General features: G+C 44.1%; 1 pseudogene; it reads left to right on the top strand.

The window, feature by feature from the left end:
• Positions 1-9,123: 9,123 nt before the first annotated feature.
• Positions 9,124-9,263, top strand: LOC113837081 (annotated as a pseudogene).
• The last annotated feature ends 6,525 nt before the right edge of the window (positions 9,264-15,788 follow it).

The raw sequence follows: 15,788 nt of genomic DNA, 5'->3' as shown, positions 1-15,788 counted from the left end.
GGAGGATCTCTGAGTCCGAGGCCAGCCTGGTCTACAGAGGGAGTTCTAGGACAGTCAGGGCTACACAGAGAAACCCTGTCTCAAAAAAGATAAGAAAGGCATACACAGAGATAATTTAAAATAATAATAATTTTTTTTTGTTTGCTTGCTTGCTTGCTTTTGGTTTTTTGAGACAAGTTTCTCTGTGTAACAGCTCTGGCTGTCCTGGAACTCACTCTGTAGACCAGGCTGGCCTTGAACTCAGAGATCCATCTGCCTCTGCCTCCCAAGTGCTGGGATTAATTGCATGCACCACCACTGCCTGGCAAAATAAAATAAATCTTAAAACAGGGTGTAGGGTGGGAGGGGTGTCAAGACAGATCTTGTGAATTGAGCTTGATAATCTAAATCCAATCCCCAGATCCCATGTAAAGGTAGAAAGAGAAAATGGACTTTGCAAAGTTGTTCTCTGACCTCCATAAACATGAAATGGTGTATGTCTACTCACACATGTCTCTCTCTCTCTCTCTCTCTCTCTCTCTCTCTCTCTCTCTCACACACACACACACACACACACACACACACACACGATAATAAATAATAATAATAATAGAATAATAACAACAAAGCAAAGTTTAGAAAAGAACCCAGTAGGGGAAAGTACTAAGTAAAACATTTTGATTGAAATAATGCACACTGAAAATTAAGTATCCAACACTTAGGATGACCTAATTCTTCAATCAGATGTGTGTACAAGAGTAATCCTACCCAACCCCAGGGAGAGAAAGCATTGGATCTGGAAATGTAAAATGATCTTCTCTCTTCTCAGAGTAGGACCAAGACCCAGGTCTCCAGACTCCTGTGATGTGTGCCTTGTCCATTGGGAGCACTTCCCAACTGAGCTGGGAGGAGGGGGCATCTTGCTCCCTGGAAAGCCTTGTAACATTAAACTGGATTAGGGGGCATTCTTACCCTTAAAGCCCTAAGAACACTGTCGGGAACACAGAGGAGAAGACGCAGAAGAGCTGCCTGCAGAGCTACACACATTTCTTAAGTCCCTAATCTTCAAATAAACAGCTTTGCTCTTTCATCTTCTCCGGATGACACCTCCTTTGTTAAAGCTGTCAAACTCTGTGACACCTTAAGCCTGACTGGCTACATTAGCGGGTTTGTTGGGGGTGGGGGTAGAGGGGTACTGACCTGGCTGGGTCACAACTTCCTGTGCATAGGACCAGCTCAGCTTGGCAACGTCACCACAAGACCCTTTATGTCTATATTCCTAGCCATGACATCTATGTGAAAAAGGATGAGGCCTATCACTTGGTGGAGGGGTGGGGTGAAGTACCATGCTCTTCTGCTTACTGCAAGTGCACTGGCTGACCTTGGGAACTTTTTTTTTTTTTTTTGTAAACTTCTCTGGGCCCTCTGTTTCATCATTTGTAAAAACAAGATGATCCATGAAGCCATTTCATAGATGGCTGTAGAATGTAAAGGGTTAAGGCATGTACAGCCCTGAGAACAATGCCTGCCGTTTAGGGAAAAAGCCTGATAAACACTAGCTGTGTTTCAGAGTGGGCTTTGACAAGGAAGCTGTGGTTAGGTAGATGGCTTTGAGCAGGTTGCTTAACGTGTCTGTGGGTCAGCATTTTTTAGGTCTAAATTATAATGAGAACAATGGGGCTCCCTTATTAGGAAGATGAGAAAGTGACAGAGAGGGAGAAAAAGGAACAATAATATTTTTGTGTGGCTATGAGGGGTTCTATAAAGCTTTCTCTGCAAATAATATTTCCTGGGAAGCCAAACTATTTTACTGTGGGTCTACGCACATGGACCCTGCACTAGTCCAGGATAAAAAATATTGGAACTCAGGAAATATTGAGGACACAACACCATAAATCCAAGCTGCCCTGAGGATGCAAACAGTGCATATGTTTAGTTAGTCGCTGTCACAGGAAACTTCTAAGATTTCAGCTTCCCTGGGAAAAATCAGTGCAAAGGGCTAACCTTCAGCTGTGATGTCGCCTCCCTTGGCCCCCCAGTGTGTCCACAGACCTAGTCCCACCTTTCCTTTCACTGATGGGAAAAATGGAAGGAGCCAGTTTTCCCTCCCCTAAGCCAGGGGCCCTTCCTTTACACTAAAGCTTCTCAAACTGAAGCCGCCTGGCCTCAGGATTGCCTGTGGTTGGGCCCACTCCCAGTTTCTGGTTCTGTAGGTGGCATTTCTAAAGAGTTCCCAGAGAAAGACCTGGGGCTGGCTCAGGGGTGCACTGTGAGATCTATTGTTTTAAATCCCTTTCAATTTGAGAACTCACCCCTGCGCTGACCTAGCAATGGACGTGCTCCTACTGATAGTTCTCTGAGTTGCCAGAGTCCTTTTCTCTCTCCTCTCCCTCCTCTCCCTCCTCCCCACTTGTCTTCCTCCTCTCCCTACTTTCCTCCTCTATCTCCTCCTCCTCTTGCCTCCCATCCCTCTTTCTTTTTTCTTTTTAGGGTTTTGGAAACAGGGTATCATCATTCCTGACTCAGCCTCTTAAGAGCTGGGGTTACAAGTGTGGGACCGCCCTGCCAGGCATTTTATCTTGTTCTTTTACCACCATCCTCACTTTTGTTCGTTCACCTCAGGAACAGCTACAACCCCAACCCCAACCCCATCATCCACCCTATGGCCTTACTGCTCCCCATCTCCTATGGTCACCACAGGCAGAAGCAGGGACATTCCCAGAAGCGCATAACCCTGCCCACAGAAAGCAGGTGTTTACCACCATTTAAGGCCTCCACTTTGGGGTGGGGCGAGAAGTTCCAGAACTTTCCAAGTAGGAATGAGTTCTCAGAACTTCATCCTGGAAACCTTTGCACCCTGGGTACCAAAGTTTTTGTGGATATTTGCATCTAAATAATCACGGTCTACCAGGTCCTCGTCCTTACTGTTTATCCCTCTCGAACACCTTCTGTCTCCAGGTGCCGAGGACAGGAGTGCTTTGGGGCAGCCCGCACCTGTTGCCATAGACACCCCGCAGCCTCCCCAGAGCAGCGGAGGATGCCGAGTCTGCAGCTGCGACCAGGGTCTTTAGGAGAGCAACATTTTTTCTTCTTTTTTAAATCATAGATCCAGAAATGCGGGGATCTGCGCCGTCCCTTCCCCCTCTGTGCTCTGGAGAGTCGGGGCCTTTGATGTCACCGCCCTCCCCCCCCCCCCAGGCCCGCAGCGCCCGCCAAGTTTCCCGGGATCCAGCTGCTCCCGCCCCGCCGCCTTGCCCGCGATTCGCAGCTGCCGCCTGCCCCCTACCCCCAGGCCCGCCCGATTACCGGTTTTGCACCTGGGAGGGCCCCAACCTGGCTTGCAGAATCTCTGTCCCCCAGGTGTTTCAGGAGCGCCTGGGGGTGTCTGGGTCAGGGGGAAGCCCCTCGGGAACTCTGACAGCCAGGCCAAGCTACAACTTCCTTTCTGGGAGGGAGAGGCGATGGGTGCTGTTACTCGGGACTTATCTATCACCTTCCTACTTGGCTTCTAGAGTCACCACCAATGGGACTGGGTGTATCTGGAGCCCTTGTGGTTTGCCAAAGTCACCGGCAGAGCTAGATCCTTCTGCCCTCCATTCTTGTTCTGCCAACCTAAGGGGGAAATGGGCGTGTCTGGGTCAGATGGCCCAGAACCCCGACTTGTCACAGCAGTTGCACAGCAGTGGTTATGGAGAAAGAAGGGAGAATCCTTCTCTAGCCTTACGCGCAGCATGGAAGACTGAAGTTTAGGAGCCAAGACCTGGGGGCTCCCGCCCACGCTGATTTCTTAGTCCCCGCCTTACCTCAGACGTCGCTAAGGCCAGCTTCGCCAGTGGTCAGCGTTTGGAGGATGAGCTCACAGGAATAAACGTGAGACATGATGCTTGGTTGTGCCTGTTTGTGGTTTAACTTAAACAAATAAACAAAAAAGGAAATATATTTGTTATTTGATTTGTTATTATAAAAATGAAACAGTAGGGATAAATCCCAGCACTTGGGAGACAGAGGCAGTCGGATTTCTGTGAGTTCAAGGCCAACCTGATCTACAAAGTGAGTTCCAGCACAGCCAGAGCTGTTACACAGAAAAACCCTGTCTTGAGAAATCAACAACCATGCAGAGGCAGGCGGATCTCTGTGAGTTTGAGGCCAGCCTGGTCTCCAGAGAGAGTGCCAGGATAGGCTCCCAAGCTACAAAGAGAAACCCTGTAACCCTGTCTTGAACCCCCCCCCAAAAAAAAGAAAGAAAGAAAAAGAAAAAGAAAAATCAACAACCAAAACCAAATAATTAATACAGCTGGATGGGAGGCGTTAGGAATGAATGGGACTCCTTGGAGGGATTAACTGGGCAAGTTTCATTAGGCATGAATAAAGTAGTAAGGTTGTTTGTCTTCCTCTTTTTTTTTTATTTCTTTTTAAGTGTGCATTTAATGCCCAAATAATCTAACTTCTCAGGCCTGTCTTAATTTCCAAATATTTGTCTCTCATGTGTTCATTGGTCGTGGAAATATCTTTAACAAATTGCTGTCTGAGCCTATACATTGCCACTGTACTCTTCATATCTTCAGGCCACAGGATACATATTGGTCTTTGTGTCCATTTTTTTATATAAATGCTCATTTCTGGTATCAAAGGTTCTCTCAGACTAGGTCTGGTGTATGCCTTTAGTCCAAGACTTGGGAGACAGAGGCAGGTGGATTTCTATGGGTTCAAGGCCAGCCTGATCTACATAGTTCCAGGTGAGCCAGGCCTATGTAGTGAAACTCCCTTAAAAAGGGGACAGAGGGACACTGAGTGTGGCTAGAGAGATGGCTCAGTGGAAAACAGTACTTGCTGCTCTTCCAGGGGACCAGGTTTTGATTCTCAGCACCCACATGACAGCTTACAACTGTTTGTAACTTCAGTCCCAGGACATCTGATGCCCTCTTCTGCCCAATCTGTGGTACACAGACATACATGTGGACAAAAGACCCAGACATATAAATTGTATTATTATTATTATTATTATTATTATTATTATTATTATTATTGTTTTTTAAGATAGGGTTTCTCTGTGTATCTTTAGAGCCTGTCCTAGAACTCTGTGGAACAGGCTGGCCTCGAACTCACAGAGATCTGCCTGCCTCTACCTCCCAAGTTCTGGGATTAAAGGTGTGTACCACCACCAGGTAACATAAAATAAATTTTTTAAAAATGTTTTAAAGTCACCAGAGCAAATATCAGATCCCTCAGCTTCATGCCTATCATCTGGGGTTTATAATGTAACTAACTGGGCTCCAAAGCCCTGGGTAGCCACACACCTGCAGCTCTGCTGCCTAAAACAAACATCTTCTCTTAGGCTGCCTCCACTCCACAGAGGCCTCCCTTCCTGGTGGATGTCTCATAGTCCTGGCATCTCTAACATATACAGCCTCCATCTTAACAACCTCACCATAGGCTTCCCGGGGCCTCTCTGCAAGGATTCCAACCCTGCCACACACTGCCTTTTAAACCATAACCTTTCTCCCCTCATACCCCATATCTTATGCTAATATCAGAATACAAAACACAGTCCAACCTTTTAAAGTTCTTAAGTCTTTAAAAGTTCTAATACCTTGTGGGGAAGTGGTAGTGCATGTCTTTAATCCCAGCACTCATAGAAACAGGCTGATCTCTGAGTTTGAGGCCAGGTGGTCTACTGATGAGTTCCAGGACAGCCAGGGCTACGCAGGGGAAACCCTGTCTCCAAAAACAAAACGAAAAACAAAAAACAAAAAACACACCCACAAAAAGAAAAAGAAGGTAGGATTTTCAATGCCTCCTACAGAGAACTGTCAATTATTTATAAAGTGTCGTGTGTGTGTGTGTGTGTGTGTGTGTGTGTGTGTGTGTATTCATATTCTTGGGCCAGTAGTTTATTCTTATGCATTATCATAAGAGAAACACAAGGAAACATCTACTCACAGATTTGTACATCCATGTTCATAAGTGTTTTTATTCATGTCATGGCAAATCTTGGTTGTCAACTTGACTATATCTGAAGCTGTTGGGCCCACCTGTGAAGGGTTTTCTTATTTTAAATAATTTATTTATTTTTATTTTATGTGCATTGGTGTTTTGCCTGCATGTATGTCTGTGTGAGGCTGTCAGATCTTGGTATTATGGACAGTTATGGACACTCACTGCCATGTGAGTGCTGGGAACTGAACCCCGGTCCTATGAAAAAGCAATCAGTGCCCTTAACCACCAAGTCATCTCTCCAGCCTCATGGTTTTCTTGACCAAATTATTTGAAGCTGTAAGATCTATACTAAATGTGTGCAGTATTCTCGGTGGCAGCCCAGATGAAAGGACATGGAAGAAGGAAAGTATATTTTTGGTGCTGGTTCCCATCCTTGCCGGCAAGTTCGTCTGTCCTGATGCTGTGGTATTCCATCACAAATTCTTTGTGATTCTCACATAGACTGAAACCCAGCAGCTCTCCAGGAGTCCTCCAGACCTTCAACATCAAATTGGGACTACAGAGACATCCAGCTTCATGGACTGAACAGCTGATGGATTCCCACTTTCCATCATCAGTCAGCCACTGTTGAACTACCTACCTGGACCACATCCTGTAAGCCAATCTAATATATATTTTTATATATTATAATGTATATAATGAATATATATATATTTCATTCTATCAGTTCTGTTTGCTAGAGAACTCTGAATAATACAATTCGTAATACTCCAAAACACAGAAATAACTTGAGCAGGTATTTTCACAGCAAATTTCACTGTATCCATAAAATGAAATCTCATTAATAAAAAGGAAAGGACTTATAGATGCACACAATGAAATGATGAATCAAAAATGTTAGGCTGAAGAAAGTTCACATAACAAAAACATGCCTATTGTATAATTGTATTTATATGAAACCTCAGGAAATCGAACTCTCCAAAGCAAATCAGTGATAAGTGGGACTGCCAGGGACAGTGTATGAGTAAAATTTTGGTGTGTATACACATACACACACACACACACACACACACACACACACACACACACGATGCATATATATATATATATATATATATATATATATGTACATACTAAGGTCTTACTTATTTTATATATATGAATGTGTGTGTGTGTGTGTTTTCCATGTATATTTATTTGCCCACAAAGCCAGAGAAGGCATCAGATCCCCTGGAACTGGGGTTACAGATAGTTGTGAGCTGCCTAATGTGGGTACTGGGGACAAACTCAAATTCTCTGAAAGAACAGCAAGTATTCTTGATTATTAAGCCATCTCTCCAGCCTAGGTTAATATATTTTTTGAAGAAATGTTTGCATTTGTCTGTTATTGTGCCGTGCACACGCTAGTGTGGTGAGGTCACACAGGTTCATTCCCCCTGGGTTGCTCAGGAACTATGCAATCATAACAGAGTCATCTCCGTGGGATTCAAGACATCGGTGTTACTCATGGGGACTTTTGCTGGATACACTCCTCCATGGAAAGGGAAGACACTGCCTAGGAAGAAACTGAAGCTGGGCTGGGGTTGAAGCTGGGAACCTGAGACAGGTTTGAGCATTTGTTCACTAGGGATCTGACTGATATCAATAATCTCTGCTATGCAAATGAGCACACACACACACAAAAAAAAACTGTCTTGTCTAGACCAGAAGCCAGAACTCAGTGGGAGGCAGTGAAAGGGTGTGGTGCAGCTGGAGACAGAAGAATTCATTTCATCTGGGCCTGAACAGAACGGGATATTCATTCATCAGACTTGCTCCAGGGAGGCAGGTAGCAACAGAGCCCAGAGGCTAGAAGGTTGCTAAGAGTCCAAGACCAAGGGCTTACTGCCTCTGCCAGGCAAGTGTGGCGTGGGAATTAGCTAGCAGGAACATCTCCACTTTACAAGTCTATTTTCAGTGCTATTTCCCCCCTCCCCCGCCCAAAAAAGGTCTTATTATATAGCCTAGGCTAGCCTGGAAGTCAAGACCTCCACCTTCTAAATTTGTGCTGCCACACCTGGCCATTGAATAGTATTTTCCAGTTCCAGTTAATGGAACTTGAAGTGGATCTCTGACTGTTGTACTGTTCTTCCCTTCTCCATCCAGCTTGCCGTTTTCCTAGAGAACTGTCTGCAGTCCACTCTACCCCAATCCCTACAGAGCTCTGAGTTTCCATCTTCCAGCTGAGGAGCCTGGGCAGACAGGTCCAAAGATTCTCACAATAGGCACATTACCGCCAACATCAGTATCATGGCCTCCGCTGCCTCATCTGAAGACATTTTCTTTCCCGTTGAAAGCTGATTCTGGGGCTAGGGAGGCAGCTAAGTTAGGAGTGTGCTTGTCTGGCGTTCATGAAGCCCTGGGTTGGATCCCCAGCATCATATAAACCTAGCATGCTGAATGAACTGAGTGCGTCAGTACGTGATTGTAATCCTAGCACTCAGGAGACAGTAAGAGTTGAAGTTCGAGTTTATCCTCAACTACACAGTAAGTTTAAAGCCAGCCTGAGCTACATGAGACCCTGTCCCAAAACAAAAAACGTTCCAAACCCACAATGCCCTCTCCTTTTCATTCAGAGAAAAACCCTAAGTCCAGATAAATGGCTCTAAGTTCCCACGTGATCTGTTCCCAAACATAATCCCTCTTATCTGGTTTCACGCCCCCCTCCTCTACTTCCTGGTTTTCCACAGGATGCCAGTCTCACTACCTTCCTGGCATGCTCTGCTTCAGGGCCTTTGCACGGCTCATTCTTCTTTCTGGAAACTACAGCTTAGCTTCTTGTAGTGGCATCTTGCATCTCATGCCAATCAGTGAATGACATTATGTAAAGATGCCACTACAGCTTAGCTTCTTTCCTTTAAATTGCCTTTGCAGTGAAGCACACAGTTCCATCTCCATTTACTACAAAGTAAAGCACCACCCCACAACTTTCTGAATCCTCCTGCCCTGTTTGACTTTTCTGTTCTGAATAGTTACAGTCTGTGGTACTGTACAACTCACATGTCAATTATATCTACTATTGTTCTTTTTGAGGATAAGTGTCTTGAGGGTGGAGGTCTTTGTTTTGCTCATTGCTTTATCTTGGGTGCCTAAAATGTTGTCTGGTATAAATAAGACTCAATAAATATTTTCAGGGCTATATAAAAATCTCATGAAGAGTCAAATACAAAACTTACCTGGCAGGGGATGTACCATGATCGAAAAGTTGGTTTTACCAGGGTGAAGCTTATCTGGATGTGATTTTCAAATGCAGGAAACTGAACCACACAATTCGTGGCAGTGGAGGATTGCCTTTATGTTTTCCCTTGGGGGTGGGGGCAGGGAGAAGAAGAGGGAAATACAAGATAGTTCAGCAGGTAAAAGCGCTTGCTGCCATGCCTAACAAGCTGAGTTCAAACCCTAGGAACCACATGGTAGAAGGCAAGAACTAACTCTATGTATTGTCTGATTTCCACATGTATGCTGTGGCATTTCCATAACACACACACACACACACACACACACACACACACACACACACACACACAAACACACACACGTCGGGGCCCATAGAAATAGCTTTACTTCGTTTTGAATTAAGGTCAGAGAGTTCAAAACTATCCTTGCTCTTTTAAGGCTAAAGTCCTAAGAACTAAAAGTCTAAGGCATGGCTACTGAAAGATCTTTGGTCTAAGGTGTGGATGTCTTAACTAGATAATAAGAGATTTGGTCTAAGGTGTGATTACTAAATGTTTGGAGGATTAAAGAAGAAAGTCTGTTTGTTCATTGTATCATGGTAAAGAAGTCTTTTGCCATTTTCCCCTTTTTGGTTGGGGTATATAAGAATTTTGAGCAATAAACTTGAGGCAGATCCCAGTATTCACTGAAATGCCCTCCCAACTCTGTTCTATGTCTCTGTCTTTTCTTTAGTATCAATAGTTTTTCTATCTGCCATTTCTCAATCCACACTCCCATTCTTAGGTAAGGACAGGGCAAGTTGGCCATATCCGACCAAAGCCCCCCCCATAAATAAATAAATGGAACAAAATCTAAATAAATAGATAAATAAAAGAGGTAAATGCAAACTGTGTGTTGTGCTTTTTAAATATTTATTTATTTAATGTGTTTTATGTATATGGGTGCTTTGTCTGAATGTCCACCTGCACACCAAAAGACGGCATCAGCTCCCATTATAAACAGATGGTTGTGAGCAGCCATGTGTGTTTTGGGAATTGAACTCAGGAACCCTGAAAGATATCCAGGGCTCTTAAATGCTGAGCTATCTCACCAGTCCAGTGTTGTAGTACTTATAATTCCAGAGGTAGAATTTGGGAAAAATAATAAGACTATGCATTAAAAAAATGTTTTTAACAGAATTTACTATAGAAGTGCTTTTGTGGTGAAAATCCATCAGTGTTCCTATAGTTTATTTTTAAGTATTTCAAGGATTGTTTGGGTTTTGAATGGCACTTCTAATGCAGAGGACTAAGAAAATCATACTCTGTTGAGATGCATATCCTGTCACCTGAAATATGGTCCTTCTCTTGTGAGAAATTGTCTATCCATTCTTTCATCCTTCCAACTACTCACTCACCCATCTACCCAATCATGCAGGCTTGAATCCACTCATCCATTCTTTCATCCACCCACCTACCCATCCACCCATCCACCCACCTACCCACCCACCCCCACCCATCCATCCATCCATCCATCCATCCACCCATCCACCCATCCATCCATCCACCCATCCACCCATCCACCCATCCATCCATCCACCCATCCACCCATCCACCCATCCACCCATCCATCCATCCATCCACCCATCCATCCATCCACCCATCCATCCATCCATCCATCCATCCATCCATTCTTAGATCCTTCTTCCATCAATCCACACACCCACCATCTGTCCATCTGCCTAACCATGTATTCATTCGTTCCTTTTCATGTACTTTTCTTTTCATTGGTCAGTTGTATTCTTTCTCCACCTGCATCTATTCTGATATGTTGGATGTACATCCTTTTTTATATCTGCTCTTATATAATATCTACATTTTTGGATAAGTGCTTTTCTTTTTCTTTTTTTTCCTTCTTTCTTTCTTTCTTTTTTCTTTTCTTTTTTTTTTTTTTTGTGGCTTTGGAGGCTGTCCTGGAACTAGTTCTTGTAGACCAGGCTGGTCTGGAACTCAGACATCTGCCTGCCTCTGCCTCCTGAGTGCTGGGATTAAAGGCGTGCACCACCACCATCCAGCAGGATAAGTGCTTTTCAGTTATACATATTTCTATCTGTTTACATTTTCTTGCTTGACAAGAGATAGCCATCTTCAGCTGTGTATGTCTGGACTGTTACTGTTCCAACGGTTACAGGTATAACAAACACGTCATTAGTTCAGTCCCCTGGTGATGAATACCTGATTGCTTCCAACTCCCAGAGCTCACAAGCAGCCCCATATGTAGGTGGGGCAATTTCCAGATCATATACACCAGACTATTAGGCCTTCAGAATAGTTGCATCAGTTACATTCCCACTAGTTCTTTGTGACAATTTCTAAATCCACACTCCTTCAGCCATACCTGGCTATTATCCATATATTTCATTTTTGTTAGTATAATATCAAAAGAGTGTTTTCTTGGGATGGAAAGTTGGCTCAGAGGTTAAGAGCACTGACAGCTTTTCTAGAAAACCTGGGTTCAATTCCCAGCAATCCACATGGCAGCTCACAGCCATCTGTAATTCCAGTTCTAGGGTATCTGATGCCCTCTTCTGGCCTCAGCAGGTCCCAGACATGGATGTGGTACACAGACATGCTTGCAGACAAACACCCATACACTCAAAATAAAATATTAAAAGATGTTTTCTGTCATCCTTTTCATTTATATTTCTATGATTTTCGTTGGTTGATTTAACCTTGTACCTTCTACCATGTCCTCTGTCATGCCTCTTCCCACTGTCCATGGTCATTACACAGTTCCTTGTTTTTGTTTGTTCGCTTTTGGTTTTTTTAGACAGAATTTCTCTCTGTAGCCCCTGGATGTCCTGGAACTCACTCTGCAGACCAGGCTGGCCTTGAACTCAGAGATCCTCCTGTCTCTGGGATCTCTGTCTCCTGAATGCTGGGATCAAAGGTGTGTACCACCGCTGCCCGACAGTTCCTGTATTTTTTATGTTGGTTTACAGAGTTCCTTATGTACTTTAGACAGTAATTTCTCACTCTTTAGATATTTGAAAAAAAAATTTCCAATCTGTTACTTGTCACTGTGTCCCTGATTTTCTTTACCAAACACAAAGCTCTCTGTTTTTGTATAACCAGATTTATCAAAGGTTTTTTTGAAGGGGTTATATTAGTTACTTTTCCTGATACTGTCATAAGACACACTGAGAAACTAAACTTAAGCGAGGAAGGAAGGGTTTGTTTCTGCTTACAGTTTTAGGGTAGAGTTCATCATGACAGGAAAGGGATGGAGCTGGTAGCCTGAGGTAGCTGATCACATTCCTCTTCAGTCAGGAAGCCACGGGAGCTGGATGCTTGCACTTGGCTCATTTTCTCCTTTTTATTCAGCTAAATCTGTGGATGGGTTTTCCCATCTCAATTAACCTGCTCTAGATGATCCTCACAAGCATGCCCAGAGCTTGTCACCTAGGTGACTCCAGATCCTATCACTTTGGCCATCAAGATTAACCATGTGTGGTAGCGCACACTTTTGATTCCAGCACTCAGGAGGCAGAGGCAGCATGCTCTACAAGAGCTAGTTCCAGGACAGCTAGGGCTACACAGAGAAACCCTGTCTCAAAAAACAAAACATTAACCATGATGAACCACCCAAGAGCCATTTCCTTGGCCTTATTTTTGACTGTTTTTGGAGGTTTCATGTTTTTAAAACATCTTTCATGGCTTCAGCAATGCTCAGAGGTTAAGAGCACTGGCTGCTCTTCCAGAAGATCAAAGTTTGACTCCTAGCACCCACATGGCAGCTCACAACTATATGTAACTCTGTGTGTGCTGATATGTATGTATGTATGTATGTATGTATGTATGTATGTATGTATGTATGTATATTTGGTTTTCGAGACAGAGTTTCTCTGTGTAGCTTTGGAGCCTCTCCTGGCACTTGCTCTGGAGACCAGGCTGGCCTCAGACTCACAGAGATCTGCCTGCCTCTGACTCCTGAGTGCTGGGATTAAAGGTGTGAGCCACCAACGCCTGGCAGATATTTTATTTGTGATCTAACAAAGCTTGTCTGAAGATCAGAGTGCAAAGCTAGCCACACTACTTAGCCATAAATGCCAAGCAGTGGTGGCACACACCTTCAATCCCAGCACTTTGGAGATAGAAGCAAGCAAATTTCTGTGAGTTAAAGACCACACTAGGCTAAACCGGTCTAAAAGAGAAACAGAGCCAGGAGATGGTGGCTCACACCTTTAATCCCAGTACTTGAACCCACCAAGTCCACCAACGCCCAGCTTTTTTTTTTTTTTTAAATTGAGACAGAGTCTTACCATGTTGTCCTGACCAGCCTCAAACTCACAAGTGTAGGGAGTAACCCTAGCCCCGCCCAATAGTCCTGGGGCAGGTACCAGGTGGACCTGGGGACTCGCCCATAAGGGCGGGGTGAAGGAAAGCCGGGATGACGTAAAAGGGACTTCTTAAAGGGCGGCACGGGGGACCGCGCTCTCTTTTTGTTCTGGCTGCGCTGGCTGGGTTCTTAACCTAGCTCTGGCCTGTGTTTCACCCGGCTGTGCTTGGAAATAAAGAGACTTTAATCCAATACACAAGAGACCTGCCTACCTCTGCTCCCCAAGAGCCGGGGTTAAATGTGTGCACCACCACACCCATTTTAATAGCCTTCCTAAAGAACCTGCCTGCTATCAGTACTTTCTTAATTTGTGTTTGGTTGGGACTACACGGAATATGTAGGTGAACTGTGGGATGCTGGTATCCTTACAGTGTTGAGTCAGCTACTCTGAGACCATGGAATGGTTTTCCCAAATCAGGATAACTTTCCTCTGTCCTTTATTAGCAATCATCAAGGTGAAATCATTTTCCGTATCTGTGCTGGTTAGTTTTTTGTCAAGATTTTGTCCAGCTCAGGTCATCTGAAAGAGGGAACCTCAGCTGAGAAAATGCCTCTGTCAGATTGACCTATGGACACATCTGTGGGGCATTTTCTTGACTGATTAATGTAGGAAAGCCAGCCTTGGCTTCCCTCAATGACAGACTGGGATGTGTAAGCTGAATAATCCCTTTCCTCCTTGGTTGCTTCTGGTTCTAGTATTAGTCAGGGTTCTCTAGAGGAACAGAACTTATGGAAATATATATGGGATTTAGTAGAGTCGCTTGCAGGCTGGTCCAACTAGTCCAACAATGGCTATCTACCAACAGAAGAACCAAGAATCCAGTAGTTGTTCAGTCCACAAAACTGGCTGTCTCAGCTATGGGAATCCCAAGGAGTTAAACTGTTACTAAAGAATGGACTTGCCAGCAAGAGTGAGGGCAAACAGACAAAGAAAAAGGGCTTCCTTCTTCCATGTCCAGTATATAGACTGCCACCAGACTGTGTGGCCCAGCTAAAAAATGGGTTTTCTACCTCACACATATGCCCAGCCTTTTGGGTTTAAGTTAATTACAGATGTAATTAAGCTGACACCCAAAATAGCCATTCCAGCCATGGTCTCTATAACAGCAACCGAAAGCAGAGTAGGATGACATCTTTTAACTTGTTTGTTACTATTGCAAATATCCTATTTTTACTCTTTACTATTTTTCTGGTTAATTATTGAAGACAGAGTTTCTGTCCCACCAGGTCCCATAGCTATTTAGTCCCAAATAAACACACAGAGTCTTATATTAATTATAAACTGCTTGGCCGATGGCTCAGGCTTCTTATTGGCTAACTCTCTCTTAATCATTAACCTATTTCTATTAATCTTTATATCTCCACATGGTCTTGGCTTACTAGTGAAGCACAGGCCTTTTTCTTCCTCATCAGCTACATGGTGTCTCTCTGGTCCTCTCTGTGTACCTCTTCCCAGCATTCCTGGTGGCCCCACCTATACTTCCTGCCTGGCTACTGGCCAATCAACATTTATTCACCAACCAATAAGAGAAACATATTCACAGCATCCCCCATCGGATTATGATTGCTATAGAGAGGTAACACTGATTTTATTTTTGTAAGTTGACTTTGAATTTTTAACTTCAATCCAAACGTCTATTAAAAGTTTTGAGACAGAGATTCACTGTGCAGCTCAGCCTGGCCTCGAACTCTTGGTCCTCCTGACTTCTCTTCTCAAGATGATTTGCTGTCTTGGGAGGATTTGTTATTATTGCCACTGCTGTTGTTCTTGAGAAAGAGTCTCATGTAGCCTTGACCTGTGCTGACCTTGAGCTCACTATATAGCCAAGGATAGCCTCAAACTTCTGATCCTCCTGCCTCTGCCCCGCCAAGTTCTGAGACTGTAGCTGTGTGCCTTCATGCCCATTGAACCAGGGCTTCACATGCTGGGAAACACACTGTCAACTGAAGTACATCCCCATTCGGTCATCTGCTAACTTGATTTTGGTATTCACTGTTCACTGATACACGTCATCATTTATATGGTGACTTTAAAATCTTCTCAGCTCTGCCCCTGGTAACTCTAAATGTCAATATAGACAAATACTTCCAGTGAAAAATCTAAAGTGGCCAAGGCTTTCCTGGGGTTACGCAACAGAGTAAAGCCAAAGTGGTGCAAGAGCCAGGGACTGCTGCCTCAGTTCTGTGTTGGCCCGGTGCCAAGCATCTTTAAAAGGAAACAAATAGAAACAATGTTCTGGGCCCTGAATGCGGGGTAGCCTCTTCTTCTAAGTACTTTG

This window comes from Cricetulus griseus, chromosome 8, assembly GCF_003668045.3.
Source record: "Cricetulus griseus strain 17A/GY chromosome 8, alternate assembly CriGri-PICRH-1.0, whole genome shotgun sequence".
Classification (NCBI taxonomy): domain Eukaryota; kingdom Metazoa; phylum Chordata; class Mammalia; order Rodentia; family Cricetidae; genus Cricetulus; species Cricetulus griseus.
Note: the sequence above shows the minus strand (reverse complement) of the source record. Positions and strands in the feature narration are given on the sequence as shown.